Here is a 20106-nt window from a genome sequence, read left to right on the forward strand (position 1 = left end):
GTGTGAAAATAGGTAGCATTGGGTGTAGAGATTTCTTCTGGCAAGTGCACTGGATAAGACTGGCACCTCACCACCACCTCCTCAGAACATGAGCCTTCCTGGTCTTGAGAAGAAAAGATATTGAAGAAGGGAGACTCTTCTTCACTCCTGGAAGAAGAAGATTTAAAGACACTTGAGACCAACTAAAGTCAGAAAAAGCTCCAAGACCTAATAGGAACCCCCAGAGGGTGGACACCATCTTAGATAGCAAGATATCCCTACATTTCATGATATTTAAGTACAATTACTGCTGTGTGCAGAGAATGTGGTACTGTATCCCCAAGGTGTAGGAAGCTGGATTTCTGTTGCAGTAACCCACCCCCACGTTTTGCCAGATTTCTGATGCACTTTGACTTGATGTGCCCTTGATCCCTGCCAATCAGGTTCCAGGGCCTGTTGCCCAAAACTGTACATTTGTACCCCAATTGGCACCTCTCTGGCCACATGTAAATCCCTTGTAAAGTGTGCCATGGCTACCAAGGGCACTGTGACCAGAGAAGGCCTCTAAGGGCTGCCGCACATATTGTGCCACCCTTAGAGGTCCTGTACCTTAACACACACCAACTGCCATTGCAGGCTGCGTGTTTTGGTGCAGAGAAAAGTAAAGAGTCAACATGGCACACATTCCTGTGTGCCATGCCCGCACCCCACTGCTTATGGTATAGGTAAGACACCCCTCTAGCAGGGTGCACTATACCACTGGCAAGTGTACAGTTGCATGAGCACTTTACTCCTACAGTGTCTAAGTCCACTCTTCAACATTCTAAGTGCAGTAAAGCCATAAAGAGTATATCGTCTGGGAGTTGTCAATGCGAACACCACAGCACCATAATGGCTTTATTGAATTCTCTGAAGTTTGGTTGCAAACCTCTCAGCATGATACACCCACACTGATGCCAGTGTGGGATTTATTATACAATGCACTCAGAGAGCATCTTATTTATTTTATTTTCAGAGTTTTATACAGCACGAACAAGACCTTTTGCGGGTACCAGAGCACTTTACAAGGAAGAGTCATTGTTACCTAGTGCATGTACATGACAAGGAGTTCAAAGCGAATCAATGCTAGAATAGACGTAGTCTTGTAAGTACATAGTTATATGGTACATAGCAAAATTATCACAAAATAACACGTCTCATGTAATTACAATACCTTCTAATGTTCCATATCGAAGATACGTAGGGTCATATATATATATATATATATTTTTTTTTTTATTGTTTTTATTGTTGCTGGCACAGAATAAGCATATATCGAAAAACATGTGTCAGCGCAGCCTCAACATTCAGCTGCATCCAACCATCAAGGCAACATTTCCAATTTTTCATTTAACTGAGTTGAACATTACAAACCAAGGGTCAAGACGTGGTGCCATTGTCAGAATCAAATTATACCAAGTGCGTGAGTAGTAGCAGTAAAAGTCCATATGCATGTTTCATCACAATCATAGACTTAATATCACTTCCCGTCACAAGGCTCGCACCTTTTCGTCACACTTAAGTACACACCCCCTCCCGCCCGCCCTCCCGCTCATTCCATCTCCTCATCCTCCTCCGCGCTATCAACATCATCATCCTCAGGCAGTGGTTCACAGATCTCCCCCCTATACACATTCCAAGGTGACCATGTCTTATTCCATTTGCGTGGGTTGCGCCTCTGTTGGTAAACTGCTCTCTCCGTCATCATTAACATATCCATATTTCTGCACCATTGGGCCAGGGTCGGAGTGTTGTGCGCTCCCCAGTTCATTGCAATGTCTCGCTTTGCCAACATCATGCCAATGATTACCCACCTCTTCCCATGTTGTGTCAGGTCTGTCTGGTCCCACACATTCAGCAGGCATACCCTAGGGTTAGGTGTAAATGATGTGTGTAGAGTCTGGCCCACCGTGCGCGCCACACGCCCCCAATAGTGTTGTATACTGGGGCAGGCCCACAAGGTATGGAACAGTGTGCCCTCCTCCCCACAGTTCCTCAGACAATATGGGTGATCAGCCCTGTGGATTCTGTGCAGTGTTGTACGGGTGTAGTAGACCCTGTGCAATATCTTAAATTGAACCAGCCTAAAACGTGAGGATATACCCGCCTCCTTGGGCGATGCTAATGCTGCGTTCCAGTGTGTCTCGTCCAGGTCCCCAATCTCATCCTCCCAGTGTTCCTTCAGTTTCACCAGCGGATCCGGTAGGTTGTTCAGCAGTTTACGGTAGGTGAGTGAGGTAGCACTGGCCTCCATGTAATCAGTAAGCAATCTGTCCTCTAACGGGGCCGAGTCCGGGACCGCCGTACCCGGCTCCAGCACCGCCAGAAGGGCATGCCTAATTTGAACATACCGGTACGTTTCGTTTACTCCCATGTCGTACTGTTCCCTCAGGGCCGCAAATGAGATCACTCCCTCTCTTGTCCACATATCTCCTACAGTGGAGATCCCAATGTTGTCCCACTGGTCAAACCCTTTACTGTGTCGCAGAGTACCTAGGGCCTTAGCGTCCCACAGCGGTGTGAGTTTGGTAATCACCCCCTCCCAAGCTAGTCGTCTTTGAGCTTTATGCCATATAGATACCGTGTGTTTTGTAGGGCCTCTCAACTTTGGCAACAGTCTCTTATTATAAAGCGGGGCCAGTAGAGTGTTCAGGCCTAATTGACTCCTATCAGCCAGGAACGCTGGATCGTCCTGTGCAACATGGATCCACTGGTTGATCACCTTAAGGTGCGATGCCCAGTAGTATAATTCAAGGTTTGGGAGCGCTATCCCCCCGCTGTACCAGTCTCTAACCATTTTCGACTGTGCAACCCTGGCCGGCTTACCTCCCCACAGCAGGCCCGACAACTGTGCAGACACCTGGCGGAAGAACGACGGTGGGACCAACGCCGGTGTGTTTTCTAGGACATACAAGAAGCGCGGCAGCGCCATCATTTTGAAAAGCGCCGCCCTACCTAACAGAGTTAAGGGGAGGGCCTTCCAGTGGCGCACATCTGCCTTCAACCTAACTAGCAGTGGCTGAAGGTTAAGGTCACGAAAGGTCGTATGTTCTCGTGTGATATGAATCCCTAGATATTTAAAGGAGAAGGGTTCCACCTGCAATGGGCAGTCCGGAGTAAGGGACGGTGGAGTGCCACTGATCAAGTAGAGTACCGACTTTGCCCAGTTGATTTTATAACCCGACGCCATGCCATGTCTCTCGCATAGGGTCAGCAGGACCGGGATACCGTCTGCGAGGTCTGTGAGGTAGATTAACATGTCGTCGGCGTACAGGGAAACTCTATCCTCCCAGTCACCTTCCCAGCGTATGCCCTTCAGCAGCTGAGTGGTCCTGATGACCGTTGCAAGGGGTTCCAACACTAAGGCGAATAGCAGCGGCGAGAGCGGGCATCCCTGCCTCGTGCCTCTCGCCAGCGGGAACTCTCTCGAGATGTGACCATTGGCTGTCACCCGTGCTACTGGGTCTGTGTACAGTAGCCTGACCCATGATACGAATTTCGCGCCTATACCCAAATGCTCCAGGACCGCAAAGAGATATTGCCATTCTACCATGTCGAATGCCATTTTGGCATCCAATGACAGCACCGCCGCCTGTTCCTTCAGTAGTGGAGCGCGTGCCAGCACGCCATGCAGCCGTCGAAGGTTGAGCGCCGTGCTACGGTGTGGCATGAAGCCCGACTGGTCCGGATGAATTAGGTGCGCCAGATGAGGCAGCAGCCTAGTGGCCAACAGTTTCGCCAAAATTTTACTCTCGGCGTTAAGGAGGGAGATTGGGCGGTACGATCCGCATTCATCAGGGGGTTTCCCGGGCTTCGGTATTGCGATTATAGTGGCCGTACGCTGGTCGGGCGGCAACCGCCCCCGCTCCAGACAATCCTCGTACATGTGGAGTAAAGGCGTCGACAGCGTGTCCGCCATGGTCTTGTACCATTCTATCGGCACACCGTTAGGGCCAAGCGCCTTCCCTGGGTGCAACGCCGCGATAGCTGCCTGTATCTCCTCAGTCGCCAGGTCTGAATCCAATTCGTCCCGGCTAGTCTGCGGTAGAGTACGAGTAGGCACGCCATCGAGAGACCCCACTGCCACCTCCCTGGAAACCTCGACATCAGGGGAATACACTAAGTGGAAATGGTCCGCTAGTATGTCCACTATTTGAGACGGCCCAGTCTGCACCGCGCCCTCGGGGTGCTTCAATTGTACTACGGCCCTTTGCCCTCCCCGTTTCTTTTCTAACCAGGCCAACAATTTACCCGCCTTTTCACCGACGTCGTACACCCTGTGAGTTGTCGCTGCCATAGTGTCCATCACCCTACGGCGCACATGTGCTGTGTGACGTTGCTGGCAAAGTCGGAGCGCATGTAGTGTGTCCTCGGTCGGGTCCCTTTCGTGATCCCGTGTGGCCCTTTCGAGTAGTCCCTCCAGAGCTAACAGCTCCTGACGCTGCGTGAGCTTATGGTGGGCTATAGCTGAGATGGCTTGCCCGCGCAGAACCGTCTTGTAGGCTTCCCACACGGTGGTAGGGGAATCCACTGACCCTATGTTTTCAGTGAAATAAGACCTCGTGCCCCTCTTTAATGCCTTGGCTACAGTCGGTACTCTCAGGTAGCCTGGGTAGATCGGGTAGATACGTTTGCGTGTCTGTGCATGGCTGGAAAGAGTCAGCGTCAACGGGGAATGATCAGAAACCCCTCTAGGCCGGATGTGGGCGTCGGCAACAGTGAGGAGGCCCCCCCCCAGTGTGAAGAGGTAGTCAATTCTCGAGAGGCTGTCATGGACCGCCGAGTAATATGGGTATTGTCGGTCATCTGGGTGGGACCGCCTCCATACGTCTATCAACCCCTGTGCTTCCATGAAGTCGTGCAGTCGGGAGGGCCCCGGTGTTAGTGTTCGCACAGGGTAGCGATCCATAGAGTTATGTGCCACCGCATTGAAGTCGCCCCCTACAATAAGATCCCCTTCCGGTAGGTCCAGCAGGAATTTTCCCAGCTCAGGGAGGGCTGTGGCGTGTAGTGCCGGTGGAATATACACCGAGACTATGTTAAGTGGCTTTCCCTCCCACTGCCCATGTGTCGCCGCGAAGCGCCCCTGTGTGTCGATCCTAGTGGACTTGGTTATGAACCTAGATGAGCGGTGCATTAGTATCCCCGTGCCACGGGACCCCTTCGTAAATTCAGAGTGTACAATCATGCTATAACCCTTTCGATCTAGGGCCCGTGTCGCTGCGCCCACTAGATGCGTTTCTTGCAGTAGGACCAGGGCAGGATTCAGTCTCTTTATGCCTTGCAACACTAGCCCCCTTTTTATCTTGTCTCCCAGGCCCCGCACATTCCAGGACATGAGGTGCAACGGGGTTGCCGGCCCTACACTATCGTCCCCTCCCACCATGCTGGAAATAGTGGAGTGTTCAGCCAGGATCGTGAGGCAGCAAGCCTCCTAAGTAGAGTGAATAAAAGCCATGCCATGGTTCCGCTACTCTACGCGCGTGCATCCTAAGGTTCCTGTCCAGACCCTGATAACCAACTACAAACCCAAAAACTACAGTCCCCCCAACTCCCCCCCTCCCTGCCCCCCTGCTCAACGGACATAGAACTGCCCGCCCCCCCAACTCAGCAGAGTGCCTGAACCCAACCCAAAACATAGTACTTGCACGCTGGGGTGAAGGACTCTCCGGAGTCGGTGCCCCCTCCTTTGGCCGCGGAGGCCCTCAGCCCAGTGTCCAAGGCGGCACCGTCGGACAGCGTTGCATTCAGTTCAATGTACCAGTCTCTGGGGGTCACTGTTCTCCATCATCATCCCCCTCTCGAATAGTGGGCAGAGTCGAAGGTGGCTCCGCGTCCTCGCCGGTCGATTGCATCTCCTGTTGAGAATCGGCATGGCGGTTTTTGGTCTGTCTGTTGGAGCGACGAGGGCGGCCTGCCGCCCGCCAGCCCTCTAGCCAGTCCTGTGCTGCCTCCGGGTTGTCGAAAAACCAAGTCTTATTGTCGGCCACAATCCGGAGTTTGGCCGGAAAAAGCATTGCATAGGGGATTTCCCTGGCTCTTAGTTCTTTCTTGACCTCGAAGAAAGTTCTCCTCCTCCGCGCGACCTCCGCCGTGTAGTCCGGAACAAAGGCTAGCGTGGAGTTTTGAATCTTAACGGGGGGCGACGTCCTCGCCGCTTGTAGAATGACATCTCGATCCCTGAAATTAAAGAGCCGTGCTATGATCGGTCTGGGGTTCGACCCCGTTTGTCGGCGCCCTCCCGGGACTCTGTGTGCCCTCTCCACAGTGAACAAATTTGAAAGTCCCTTAGGCTGCAGGTGCTGTTTGATTAGATTCTCCACATACAGGTCCATCGATCTCGTGTCTTCCGACTTCGGCACACCTATTATACGGATGTTATTCCGTCTCGAGCGTCCTTCTTGGTCATCGAGCTTGTCCCGCAGTTCCTTATTTTCTTTCGTGATACGTTCCACACTAATCTGCAGCTCCGACACATCCTCCACCAGGGCCTTGGTAACAAGTTCCATTGTGTTCACCTTCTCCGTCATCTTGTGGAAGTCCGCACGGATCAGAGTAATCTCTGCTGAGATCGACCCCACAGTGGCCTGGACCTGTGTGAGGGCCCGCATGACATCGTCCAGGGTTGCCTTCTTGCCCCCTGCCGCCTCCACCGCCTTGCCCGTCTGCGATCTCGCGTCTGGCGGGGGGGTAGCGGGTTTTTCATATGCGAATCTGTCCAGGCGGGATTGAGCCGCGGTGTTTTTCGGCCCCTTGCCGGCCATCGTGAACGGTGAGTCGAGAACTCAGACCCCCCCTCGGTTCCACCCGGGCTCCCGCACTCCCTTGGGGCAGTCGTCCGCCCCGCAAGGCTCTTCGATTTAGTTGGGGCACAGTCCACCCGCAGTTGTGGCCCTCCGTGGTCTGGCTAGGGCCCTCCGACCCTCCTCCGGTCAATTAAAGTGGCGGCGCTCCCGCAGCCACGCGTGGGTGTGATTGCTTTCACGGACGGCTAGCCCCCGCCACTGGGTATCGACGAGTCTCTGGCGCTGGGGACGGGCTGGTTGCACCCCACCCGCGTTGTTCGGGCCGGTCTGTGCCGATTTGCCGGTGTCTTCCACCCCTCCCCCCTGCGTCTGTTGCAGGGCAATGATGTTACCTGGCACGTCGGCCCGGAGGATACAACCGCCAATGAGGGTCCGCGGCGCACAAGAGGCCCTTGCGCACACTCGCGCCTTCTTTATTCACAGTGGGGGGGGGGAGCGGCCGGCGGTAGTTGACCGCCGGAGGACAGCACCGCAGTCCCGTCGGTTTGTCCGACCCGCCTCTGTTTGCACAGGACTTCTCCCGGCCCCCCAATATGGCGGCTCCTCTCCGGATTCGGCAGCGCCAAGCGCCGCCACTCAGCCCCTCAGGATGTCCGGGCCGGACCCCTCCCGTCAGCGATAGGGTCCCCGGGGTCTGTGCAGGGCTCACCGGGTCCAACGGTAGTCGCGGGAGGCGGGGGGGGGGTCACTCTCTCCGTGGTCGCTGCGGGCGGGCGCTTCCGGCTGCACTTCGCCCGGGATGGCTCACTTCCTGCCAGCCTGCCCGTCCAAGCCGTTCCCTGGCTCAACTTCTCCGCAGGGGCCCTCTCGGAGTCCGCCACAACTTGACTCCCCGACGTCGGCTTTTCACCCCGCTTGTCCGAACCTGCGCCGCCCGGTCCTGGGCATCAGTACCTGCCCACCTGGGTCATAGACTGGTCGGATCAATGTACGGATAGTATAGGAGGCCGCTTCAGCCGCGGAGCTCTCCTTCTAGGCTGCCGCCATCATCGGCTGCTGGCCACGCCCCCCCGTAGGGTCATATATTAACAGTAGGTCGTATATTAACAGTGATCCAGGCTCAGGTGCATTTCGCCATGAGAAGCGATTTCACTTCTCTTTTCAAAGATGCAGTAGAGGGTATAAGTCTAATTTCTGGGGGTAGAGCATTCCAGATTCTGGGCGCCATCCCTGAAAAGGTTCACTTGTATGTTTTCTTCTTGTTGAATCTTTGCAGCTTCAGTAGCAAGTTTTTGGTACTTCTTGAGGATCTGATACCACATGAGGACGCCAGTTTCTGTGCCAGATATCGTGGTGCATTGTGATGTATGGCTTTATGTGTCAAACATCCTATTTTCAAATGAATTCTGGCTTCCTAAGGTAGCCAGTTGAGGGATTTTAGGTCAGGGGATATGTGGGAGCTTCTTTTCGATCCAGTGATAAGCCTCACTGTGGCGTTGATCGATGCTCTTAGCGGGGCTGTTGAGGCTTTGGGTAGGCCACAGAGAGAGACACTCCCGTAGTCCACTCTTGGGATGACTAGGGCTTGTACTGCCAGCTTGAAGTTCTTTTCCGGCAGGAAAGGTTTCAGCTTTCTCAATGTTTTTATCTGAAAGTTTGCTCCTTTTGTTGCGGCACTGATGTGTTTTTGCATATTGAGGTTTCTGTCTAGTGTTATTCCCAGCGATTTCCCTGAGTCCACGATGATAGGCTGGCAGTTGAGTGCAGTGAGGTGTTTGATCCAGTCTTGCATTATGGGTACTTGGGCGAGAGGGGCGATTAGGAGAAATTCGGTTTTGAGGGCATTCAATTTTAGATGGTTTTCTGCCAGCCAGGTCTGGGTCCAGAGTTGTGTTGAACGATTTGATGTTTTCTAGAGTGTGGATCTTAAGGTATAGTTGTGTGTCATCGGCGTACATGTGGTATTGCACGATAGACGTGTGGAGAATTTTGGTGAGAGGTTCCATGAAAAGATTGAACAATGTTGGAGATAGTGAGGAAATAATGTACAAAGTTCCCCAAAAGGTAGTGATTATATGGCTGAGGAAGTCTCTCTCTCACTGAATAGATATGTGTAGGAGTGTCAGGGAATCAAAGTAATCCCTTATCGGAACTTAGGATGCCTCACACAACCAAAAAGCTGGACGACTGTTGTCATCCTACCAGATGGTTGTTTTGTCTCATCATTGGCCTCCTGCTCCAGCGACAGGCTGGCGCTGCAATGCCTGACGGGTAGCACGGGGTGCTACACTTTAGTGGAGTTCTTTTGTTCCTGGCCATTGGTTGAGTGTGTGAGGGACCTATAACCTGGAGTAGTGAGCGTGAAAGGGTAATAAAAAAGGTAAGTATAGTCCACTCAGACAACTTTATTCATGTGGCTAACTGCCATGTTAAAATGGTGAAGGGAGGGGTACCGAAGCTCAAAAGTAAGGTAGTTTGGCTTCATTCAACCCTCACCTATAGTGTGGTCAACATGTTTCATGCCATATCGGCAATTCTTCAGGACCTAAACATGCTCATAAACTCATAATAAACCCATCCGGGCTGAAAGGTGTGTTATATACAACCTGCGCGGTCAGTTTACCAAGTCAGGATGGTATCCTGCGTGGAATCCCGCCCTAGGAGAAAAATAAAGGATAATCATTCTCCGCAGCCTCATATAAGCTATGTAGGTCAGTTCTGTATGTAAAGAGAGGGACAGACCCTTGACCCAAGCGTGTGTCGTAGCTCAGTGGGGTCACATCAATGAACGGTGAGAGAGAGAGACATAGTGGGTGCCATATATTGACATGCTTAATTAAAACAATTAACTATACATTATGTACTCAACCCATTGCTTGCTACTAATTCGTATGTCAAGTGCAGGGGGTTGGTTAATTAATTACTGAGTGAGGAGCCATATACGTCATCAGGACCACGAGGGAGGGGGATGAGGGATGAGGACCCAAGGGTGTGCTGTTAGAATGTTGGGATCTTACCCTCAATCCCTGGTAGACGGTCCCCACAGACTGTCCTTGTGGGGCTTGAGCTGCTAGGTAATTACCTGGATGAAAGGGGTGATAAGTAAGGAAGGGAATAAGGGGAGAGAAAGAAGGTGGACAAGGTTAAATTGTCCCGGTTTACAGGACAGAGAGAAGTGGTGGTGGTGGAACGAGCTGGCCAACAAACCGTGTGGGGCTCAGACCCGGCCCCCGAGAAAGCCCGGGGGGCACGCCACCTGAGCAAGGTAGCCGCGGGGGTGGTGATACTGCGGGCACCAATCGGGCCCTGGACGGCAACGCCGTATGCCACCCAGAGTACACCCCCATCCAGCCTGCTGCAGGAAATGTCGACCGCAACTAGATCCAGGAAATGCTCCCAGGGAGGCACCGTGCGAGTCCCATGCCCGACGGCGCCCAGCAGGACTCCACCGCGGCAAAAACCCAAGGCAAGAGTAGCCCCCAAGTACCCCCGGGGCACCGGGGACGAGACCCCAAACAACTTCGCCGGGAAATCCGAGGTGCGGATAATACCGCGGTCCAGCCCCACAAGACACATCTCCCCACCTTACCTTGTGAACTCGAGGCCAATGCTTGTAGGCACCTACCCCCACCTCTGCGAAATTCGGTTCGCAGGACAGCCGGCAGTGTGCAGTGGTGCCGGTCTGCCTTAAATGCGGAAGTCCGAGATCGCCGTAGGTGGGCGTGGCCAATGGCTCATTGCTAGGCGATGCGGCCACATTTCCTGGATCTAGTTGCGGTCGACATTTCCTGCAGCAGGCTGGATGGGGTGTACTCTGGGTGGCATACAGCGTTGCCGTCCAGGGCCCGATTGGTGCCCGCAGTATCACCACCCCCGTGGCTACCTTGCTTAGGTGGAGTGCCCCCCGGGCTTTCTCGGGGGCCCGGTCTGAGCCCCACATGGTTTGTTGGCCAGCTCGTTCCACCACCACCACTTCTCTCTGTCCTGTAAACCGGGACAATTTAACCTTGTCCACCTTCTTTCTCTCCACTTATTCCCTTCCTTACTTATCACCCCTTTCATCCAGGTAATTACCTAGCAGCTCAAGCCCCACAAGGACAGTCTGTGGGACCGTCTACCAGGGATTGAGGGTAAGATCCCAACATTCTAACAGCACACCCTTGGGTCCTCATCCCTCATCCCCCTCCCTCGTGGTCCTCATGACGTATATGGCTCCTCACTCAGTAATTAATTAACCAACCCCCTGCACTTGACATACGAATTAGTAGCAAGCAATGGGTTGAGTACATAATGTATAGTTAATTGTTTTAATTAAGCATGTCAATATATGGCACCCACTATGTCTCTCTCTCTCTCACCGTTCATTGATGTGACCCCACTGAGCTACGACACACGCTTGGGTCAAGGGTCTGTCCCTCTCTTTACATACAGAACTGACCTACATAGCTTATATGAGGCTGCGGAGAATGATTATCCTTTATTTTTCTCCTAGGGCGGGATTCCACGCAGGATACCATCCTGACTTGGTAAACTGACCGCGCAGGTTGTATATAACACACCTTTCAGACCGGATGGGTTTATTATGAGTTTATGAGCACGTTTAGGTCCTGAAGAATTGCCGATATGGCATGAAACATGTTGACCACACTATAGGTGAGGGTTGAATGAAGCCAAACTACCTTACTTTTGAGCTTCGGTACCCCTCCCTTCACCATTTTAACAAGGCAGTTAGCCACATGAATAAAGTTGTCTGAGTGGACTATACTTACCTTTTTTATTACCCTTTCACGCTCACTACTCCACCTTATAGGTCCCTCACACACACTCAACCAACGGCCAGGAACAAAAGAACTCCACTAAAGTGTAGCACCCCGTGCTACCCGTCAGGCATTGCAGCGCCAGCCTGTCGCTGGAGCAGGAGGCCAATGATGAGACAAAACAACCATCTGGTAGGATGACAACAGTCGTCCAGCTTTTTAGTTGTGTGAGGCATCCTAAGTTCCGATAAGGGATTACTTTGATTCCCTGACACTCCTACACATATCTATTCAGTGAGAGAGAGACTTCCTCAGCCATATAATCACTACCTTCTGGGGAACTTTGTACATTATTTGGTTATTAGTTCATAGGACACGTACACTGGACCCCTATAAATAGTGTCCTCATTTTGTCCCCCATTGTTGTTAAAAGGACCCTTGTGGGACTCTTAAAGTGACTGGGACTGGTTCGGACAGGGATTGGTTGACCTTGAATCATTGTGATCTGTTTTGGAGGATCGAGGAGAACCAATTTAGCACTGATCCCAATAATCCCATTCTGAGTTTCAGAAGGTCTATCAAGTTGTCGTGTTTGACGGTATCAAAGGCCGAGGCAAGGTCTAGCAAGATGCAGGCTCCATTTTGATCTAGGAGCCTGCTCAGACCAGTTCTTAGCCATGTTATGCAATGGGAGGTGGATAACATGGCTAAGAACATTTTGTCGCTAATGCATGAATATCGCTGTATTCTCAGCAATATTCACGCTATCGACTGAAAAATTATCGCTTTGGAGATAAACCTTGCTAATAGCAAGTTTTCTCCACGATAATTTCCGGTGATGCTTAACGATAAACAATGTGTTTGCAAAGCCTAGTTAGCGATAAATATCGCTAATTGTTGGTAATATGCCCCTAAATGAGGCCCATAGGCATTTTCTCCTTTTCTACCAGAGTGCAACTTGGTACTAAGGCTTCCTGAGGGAAGGAATACCTTCGTCAGGCAAAATATCCAGGTTTATCTTCCTTTATTTTTTTAACCATGTTAAAAGCTACTTTCACAGGACCTAAACCTTAAAAGCTATAATTCCCTTTGAGGTTTTTTATTCCCAAGAACATTTCCTCCAATTTGGATCGCCTTCTAGCATTTCAGCAAACACCTAATGCTTCCCTGTTAGATATAGTGTGGAACACCATGGCTACTGGAGGGTGTCCCCATTATCTCAGGCACGCCAAGTAAAAGAAGGTAGACATTATCCTAATTCCAGCTGCTGACACAGCTCTGATTTCACCTGACAGGGAAACAGACTCACCTGTACCTCCCTGCTCTATCCCTGTGCCCACTTTCACTGAATTTAGAATGCAGGCAAACAGCAACTAGCTACATTCAGAATTTCAAACATTGCGATAGGATGAGCTAATCTCAGCACATGCACATAGAGTAAATACTAGTTTCTGGATTGGGGACACTGTTCTCTACACTCTTACCTCATCATGCTATCCCAGCCATATGGACTAAAAATATCAAGGCAGAGGGACAGTGGTATCTTAATAATATTACACAAGTTCTTAGAACATTGATGTACCAGTTCTCTACTCTTCACCATACTAAAGTGTAGTTGTACAGAGGCTGAGGACAAATACACCGTCTATTGGTAGAGCACAAGAAGTGAGAGCAGGAGGTGGAAAATACTTAAAGTTAAGTATAGTTATTCTTTAGGTGCTTTTTAGATGAATTGAAAGCTCCTTCACAATGTAGAAAAATAATCCACGTTATTATTCATCCATTGAGGGTGTGGCGTTGTTTCAGCCCATTAGAAAGGCCACTGGTACCCGTCCATAGCTCCATTTTATATGTTTGTATTGGACCATCTGTGTATAGGGGGAATGGATGCTCATCTAGTCTTTATTTTAAATGTTAATAAGTTGAAGATCTCTTTAGATTTTGCTTTTAAAAGACATCCTATATTTCAGTTTGAAAATAAAAAAAATCAATTTCTTCTAATTCGTGCAATGAATCTCTTCCGTTTCCACAACACCTAAATGTATGGTGTATATCTCGTGTATATTGTGTATATCGTGTATATATCGTGTACCCTTTGCGATACGTTTTATAATGGACGTTATATGAGATCAGTATTGAACTGATTAATCTCCTAATGGTAGAATGAATAATAGACACAAGAGGTTCTCGCACTCATTTTTGCACTACTGCTGAATGAAAGCAGGTCGCAAACTGCTTGCTCAGGTTTTGACCTTTCCTGTAGGTGCGGGTGCAAAGCAGGAAACGTAAGGAAAATCTATCGAACAAGGTTGTCTAATAGAATATTACATACAGAAATATCCTTTGAGGTAAATAATGTGTTCTAAATGTTGATGATGAAAATTCCGTCCCATTCGGTGTAGTTTGTTCTATTATTAACTCTTAAAAAGTTGTTTTTGGAGACAATATTTTAAAAAATAGCTTGTATGTCAGAATATTGAGTGAAAAAACACCAATACACAAGAATAGCGTTGCCAAAGTATTTACCATTAGCCATCGTGAAAGAAAGTATATATTGGCAAGTATAGGTTTAATTTTCAAGATGGATATAATTGAGGAGCTAAGATAGTATACCTGTACTCACCTGGATATGCTTACGTTCATGATGCTCTGGGAGTGGACATTTTGGCCAATATATTTGTGCCTACCAATATTTAAAACTAAATATTCAGGTAACCTGCCATACGATATTCTGACAACTATATTCTGGTTGCTCACCCTTGTACAATTGGTGCAAATACCGCTACACGTCATCCCTTACGCACCTATAGTTTGCAAACAGGGACCCTCAGTTAGGTTTGATGGCTTGAGCATCTATCATTGATTTTAGTGCATTTGGTAATATATCGTGATCAAACGTCATCCAATGAAAAGAACAAATCCCCCTGAGCCCTTTTAATATTTATATTGGATTGTGTGGCTTTGGTTGACTCGCAGCAGAGACAATGCCAGCAAAAAGTATATACTTCTATAAACAAGGAGAGAAGGCATCCCTTGCACGCGGTAAATTCACATTTGCATTCCAACAGTGATGGGATATTTATTAACTACGAGGAACCCAGTCCCAGTCCTACATTGCTTTGATTAATAAATGCATCTATAACGATTTGCCATCAATATTTAACTGGCTTTAAATATAGAGATCAACAGGAAACATGAGGTAAATGGCGCGCAGAATGATCTGCTTTTCCTTTCATCAAGGTAAATTGACTAAACGCCCATTATGCTACCAGAGGTCCCCCAGACGTGGAAGTAATTTTTATAAATGAATCACGTTTCCATTCGTTAAAAATTCTGGTTATGAATTATTTGACCTGGCATACATAATTCACACGGAAGCTTCAAAGTTCTGCAGATCAAGGAAAACTGATATGTAATAGACGAACGATCAATATGTTATACCAGAAGCCCAGAACCACTCGCCTCCTGTGGAAAGTACACCACTGTGTGCGCCTTAGCGTATTGTTATGTCTAATTCTTTGATTATTCAAAGCTTGCCACATTATTAGTTAGTTGAATGGTTTTGAACGTTGATCAGTAGATATTGTAAGAAATTACTAGAACTTTGCACTCTTCAAATGGGAATAACACACCCCAGCAGATAGTAAAAATGTTAATTTCTTATTAAACAGTGCTGATTTTAGGAGAGAAATCCTGCATCCTATATTTTTACTTTCTCCTTCGGTGGGTCGGAGTAAAGGAGCACTCTTCTAGGACACATCTCCTACTGCTTTCTCCCAGGGGTGCCTAAAGTGATCTTTATGTTTCATGTGTCTACAGTATTACTTATGTGTTGGTTTCTGTTACTTGGTATCTTCATGTGCTGGATTTCTCTTTATGCAAAAGAAACAATGGATGGACGGAATGGAATGCTGGACAATGCAAACATTCACCCCCAGTCACAAGGATCTGGGTTAAATCCATCATTCTTTTGCTCACCACACCACCCCAGTTTGGACCCAGCCATATGCAAATCAGTCTTGACCCTGTTCCTTGTGGGAGCAGTCCAGCCCGAACTACCAAGCCAGGCCTTCTCTGGACCGGAAACAAGCATCCTGGGACCGGCTCATGGCATCACCCTTCATCAGCCAGGCTAGCTTGAATCCAGTGGTGTAGTGAGCAAGGGAACCCCGATACCGGTCCTAGGATGCTTGTTTCCAGTCCAGGGACGACCTGACCTGGCAGTTCAGGCTGGACTGTTCCCATTGGGCGCAGGGTCAAAACTAATTTGCATATGGCTGGGTCCAAACTGGAATGGCATGGTGACCAAAAAACGACAGATTTAGGCTCAGATCTATATACTGGGGTGAATGTATGACATTGTTCTGCATTCTGTCCATCAATTGTTCTTTTTGCATTTGTCACCCCGAGTGGGACGGGTATGCCAAGTTGTGGGTCCTGTGCTCTCCATGCCACTGGAGTCAAGCTATCCTGACTGATGATGGGTGAAACCCCGAAACTGGTCCTAGGATGCTTGGTTCCAGTCCAGGGAGGACCTGGCTTGGCAGTTCGGGCTCAACTGTTCCCCTTGGGCGCAAGGTCAAGACTGATTTGCATATGGCTGGGTCCAAACTGGAATGGAATATTTCCAACCCCACAGACTAGCAGATGAGTTTGGACTTTTAAAACAGTTAGTCTTCATCCAGTAAGTGACGTTCTTCGTGCAGTTGTGGAAGTTGGTCTTCGTGGTGGTGAGGTCTGCTGAGAGCGAGAGGATGAGCTGGGTGTCATCGACTTAGGACATGATGTTGAGCTTATGGGTTCTGATGATGACGGCTAGAGGTGTCATGTAGGTGTTGAAGAGGGTGGGGCTGAGAGATGAACTATGAGGGACACTGCAGATGATGATCTTGGTTTCTAAGGTGAAGGGAGGGAGGCGGATTCTCTGAGTTCGTCTCGTGAGGATTGATGCAATCCATCTGAGGGCGTCTGCCTGAATCCTGATGTGGTGCAATCTCTTGATGAGTGTGTGGTGGAATATGGTGTTGAATGCTGCGGAGAGGTGGTGGAGGATCAGGGCCACCAATTCTCCTCTGTCTAGGAGGGTGTGAATGTTGTCAGTAGCAGCGATCAGGGTGGTCTTAGTGCTTTAGTTGCCATGGAAACTGGATTGTGAGACGTCGAGCAGGTTGTTTATCTCCAGGTGTTCGGGAGCTGCTGGTTAATGACCTTCTCGTGGACTTTGGCAGGGAAAGGGATCAGTGAGATGGGGTGTTAGTTCTGGAGTTCGCTGGAGTCAGTTGATTGTTTCTTGAGAAGAGGTCTGACTTCTGCATGTTTCCATGCATCGGGAAAGGTGACTGTTGCAATGGGTGTGCTGAGTATAGTGGTGAGTTTGCTGCTGATATCCTTGCCTCTGAGGTTGATGAGGTGGTGGGGTCCATGGGTGCTGAGTGACTGATCAGAGAGGCTTCCGTTGGAGTGAGGAGGATGTGGAGGTCAGATGGCTCGAAATTCTTGTAGATGGTGGCTATCTTGTTGTGGAAAGGGTGTGCTGGGGAGTCGCAAAGATCCTGTGAGGGAGGGATTGTGCTCTCGGTGACAGCAGGGCAGGCAATCTCTCTGATAATGCTGAAGATTTCCATTGTGTGGTTGGTGCTTGCTTCAACGTGGTTTGTTTCTAGAGTCCGCTTGCTCTGCACCATGAATTCACACACACTTTACATCTCTGGTCTCCTTCCACTCCTACATGCCCAACCAGTATATTATCCATTCATCTCCTAATCAGTTGACTCTTTTGTGTGCCCTTTGCACAGATTGTAGACAAAAACAGACTAATACAGACCATTCAAACAAGCACGCAAGTAGATTAGGTAAGTGCAATTATACTTGACCTAAATTTGCTTCAACGTGCTTATACTTTTGAAATGTTCATGGTCTCATAAGGCTACCCAGAGGGCATTTCATTCTTGCAAGAATTTGACATCTTGATGTTTCAAGAAACGTGAAGGGAATATAGCACTCCTATAATTGGAAATCAGGAGATCTTCCACAAAGCTAATAGATTTCTGACTCACAAAATAGGGCTTGTACATGTCAAAAGTCTATTTAGCTGTAGCAAATGGCCTGATTCTACGTTTGCAAGTGCTAAAACCTTTTGTACATTTGGCCTATAGTTTGTATATGTACAAATCTATTAAACTCCAGTCGAATTTTGCTGTGACCGTTATTCTTAGAAGGAGGGGTAAGAACATGCCATCAAGCTTTTATTTTATGTTTATCTGGCAATTCTATTCCATTCATGTGCCAGTTTCTCACATTTTTGGCTGAAGCTGAGTAAAGAATGTTTTGTTTCCTAGCCACGGCAGTAGGTTTTTCGCTTTATAATTTAATCTGCTTCCTAACTGAGGACATCTTTGTTTACTCAATAATAGCCGACCAGCTGAATAAACCATTTTCCACATCCATTAAGTCAATGAATGTTTTGTTGTATTTTTGTGTTACTTTAGGGTTGAATAGAGAAAATCACTATAGTATGTATTTTAGCACATTTGCACATGTTTTGTGAATGGTTTGCACATGTTTATGCTGCCTTTTAACGCCTGGCTATAATTTATTCCAGAATCAATCCAATGGAGGAAATGTTGCTGGGATGAGAGGTGTTGGTTTTGAGGTCAGAAGTCAAGTTGCCCAGGGCAGAGTTGGGGATTTACAAAATAGAGGTCGAGGTGTTCAGATTGATTGAAATTCAGGAATAAAAATTGTAACATTAAAGAAATCAACTCCTTGTCACTATTGTAACATGCTCGGGCATTGGAAGAGAGAGAGTAGACAGAATCCATATAGAGTAAGTGGTGATGGACAAATGCAAAGGGTAAATCAAACACAAATGCAAAATGTTCCAGTTGAGGTTCCAGTCCAATGAATGCAGATGCCAACGCAATCACAAATTCCTATGATGCAAGTCTAGCAAGCTCCAATGGACCCACAGAATATGGGTAATTGCAGATTCAATTTGAGAGCAAAACTAAACCCATTACAAAACCAGTACCCATTCCAACATTTCCCCATGCTGGGGAACGAGAGTTTTGGTTCTTACAAGTCCCAATGAAGATGCCTGAGGGGGAAGGAAGATTGCTTACTTGGCACAGCCTTAGAGGTAGACCAAAGTTGATCGTTTGTAGAAAGAGAAGGTAATGGCCACCAAGTGCCATTTGTTATAGACACAGGAGCTACCTATTCCGCTGTTAGAACAGAGAAAGACCCAGACCTACCCTTCTCAGTAAAGAAGGTCCAAGATGGAGATGTCACAAATAAACAAATAACTCATCCTGTTTCAAATAAAGTGCCAGAAAAATTGGTTGATTTGAAGAAGACCATTATTTCGTGGTATGTGATTCAAGTCCTGTAAATCTTTTGGGGAGATCTTTTGTGCAAGTTAAAAGTGCGCTTATTACTCCACACCGAATGGTGTTGAATTTCAAATGCATGATGAAGATTTTGAATTTAAAATAGCCGGACAAGGAATTGCTGTAGGATTGTATCCTGTCAGAACGGTAAAGAACTTACCTTCTGATTTTAGCGACAATATAAAAACAGAAGTATGGGATTTTTCAGTGCAAGACATTAGGCTAATAAAAAATGTAGAGCGAGTCCAAATCACAATAAAACCTCATGCTGTTTTCCCAAGAACACCACCATATAATCTAATATCAGAGACAGTGGCTGGAATGACAGCAGTGATTGAGAGCATGTTAAAACAAGGAATCTTGAAAGAAATTGAAGTCCTTGCAATTCCCCAATTATAGGTTTACAGAAACCCAATGGGAAGTATCGAATTGTACATGATCTTTGAAAAATCAACAACATAGTTGTCCCATTTTGTCCCATACTGCAGAATCTAGCAAAAATACTATTTTAAGTTCCCTGAACTGGATCTCTGTCAGGCCTTTTTCTCGGTAAACAACCTTTACAACGCAACTTTTACATCGCAGAGCCTTTACAACGCAACCATTACAACGCAAACTATTACAACGCATTGCTCTGGAGGGCGCTCTAGGATAGGTACTAAGTTAATTTGCTATCCAATAACCTTCCCTAGTGTCCACGGGGACTGGAGTTGGAATAGTAAATTAAACTATTCACTATCCAGCACCCTAAAGCACTATGCGTTGTAATGGACTGCCTTGTAATACTTGCGTTGTAAAGGCATGCGATGTAAAAGCATGCGTTGTAATGTCATACATCCCTTTTCTCTATTCTATTGCATGAGGATAGTGAATTTTTGTTCTCATTTCAGAGGTAGAGTTTTGGCTGAATTCCACAGGGGTACAGAGAGTGTATACATCTTTAATCAGATCTTGAAAAAGAAACTCTGCAAGAGCCTTGTAATTCAATTTTTGTACAGTACATTGATGACCTGGTTGTGGCATCAAGTACCCAAGAAGCCTGTAAACAGGACACAATAGTTCTCTTAAATCATTTAGCTGAGAACGGACACAAAGGGGCCCATTATGATATCGGGTGGATTGCCTCCGCCAGGCTGTCGGTAGCCACCGCCGGCCTGGCGGGGGCAATCCGCCCAACATCCATTGCCCAATTCCCCC

The sequence above is a fragment of the Lissotriton helveticus genome, chromosome 2_1 (genome assembly GCF_964261635.1).
Source record: "Lissotriton helveticus chromosome 2_1, aLisHel1.1, whole genome shotgun sequence".
Taxonomy (NCBI): domain Eukaryota; kingdom Metazoa; phylum Chordata; class Amphibia; order Caudata; family Salamandridae; genus Lissotriton; species Lissotriton helveticus.